Source organism: Colobus angolensis, unplaced genomic scaffold (genome assembly GCF_000951035.1).
Source record: "Colobus angolensis palliatus isolate OR3802 unplaced genomic scaffold, Cang.pa_1.0 Scaffold421, whole genome shotgun sequence".
Classification (NCBI taxonomy): domain Eukaryota; kingdom Metazoa; phylum Chordata; class Mammalia; order Primates; family Cercopithecidae; genus Colobus; species Colobus angolensis.
The window spans coordinates 2,182,675-2,184,099 of record NW_012117611.1 but is presented as its reverse complement, the minus strand read 5'-3'; positions in this window follow the sequence as shown (position 1 = coordinate 2,184,099).

Genomic DNA, 1,425 nt, shown 5'->3' with positions numbered 1-1,425 from the left:
CCTAGTCATGAAAGGTTTGGTGCCACCCTTACAGGAATGAGTGCGTTCTCACTATTAGTTTCTGTGAGAGCTGGTTGTTAAAAAGAGCCTGGTACCTCCCTCTTTCTTTTGCATCCTCTCTCACCATGTGATCTCTGTTCAGACTGGCTCCTTTTTGCCTTCTGTCATGATTGGAAGCAGTCTGAGGCTGTCACCAAAAGCAGATGCTGGTGTCATGCTTCTTGTCCAGCCTGCAGAAACAAGAGCTAAATAAAACTCTTTAATTAATAAGTTACTCAGTCTTGGGTATTCTTTTATAGCAACACAAAACAGACTAGGACACTTGCATATATAAAAGAAGAAGAAACCACAGCAATTTCCTAGAAAAATTAAACCAGAAGCATGGCATGCTTTATATATGAAGTTGACTAAGATCTTGAAATAATAGGATACAGCACACTTTTAAGTTCAATATGCATTACTAACATTCTTCTCTTTCTTGTGTCTAGATAATCAATACAACATGAAAGAAAGCCCTGATTTGTAGTGTTTGCCAGCTTCTGTGATGTTAAGTACTTCCACCATTGGAGATTTCAAATGAGCATTGTGACATCTTTGAACACAGAATTGGGAAGAAATGCACAGAAGTACATCATTATGTTGTATTCATAATACAGAAAGAACAGGAGTAAATAATTTCAAGATCATCAATAAAATGTAGTAAAATGATTAAGAAGTAATGAATATCTTTGTTTCTCATGTATTTTATTTAATTTTAAGTGTATGTAATATAATGTTTAATAATGACCATATTTAACAACTGGCTCAAACAATTTCTGATAATTTAACAATGAGCGTTTGTGAACAGTTATAAGCCAGTTTCCACACAACTGCACATTAGGGATTTCACTCTTGCTGGTAGCTCTTTCAGAACTATTATCTTACCACCCTTTGATTACCTTGTTTAACTCTAATTTCCTCTTTATTCATTTCAACTGTTTATTAACCACCCAATTGATAGACATTAGCTTTTTTAAAATTTATTTTTTAATTAACAAAAATTATATTAGCAAAAATCATGATTACTTTTGCATCAACCTAATACATATTTATCATATTTTTATATATGTATACATTGTGGAATGGCTAAATAAAGCTAATTAACACATACATTACCTCATGAACTTATGTATTTGTGATGAAAACACTTAAAATTTACTTTCTTAGCCATTTTCAAGTGTGCAATATATTGTTACTAACTCTAGTCACCGTGTGGTACAACAGATCTCTTGAACTTATTTCTTCTATCTAACTGAAATATAGTATCTTTTGATCGACATCTTCCCAATCCCCCCCATCCTTCACCTTTTTGCCAACCCCTGGTAACCGCTATTCTGTCTTCTACTTCTATGAGTTGGTCATTTTTAGATTCCACGTATATGTAAG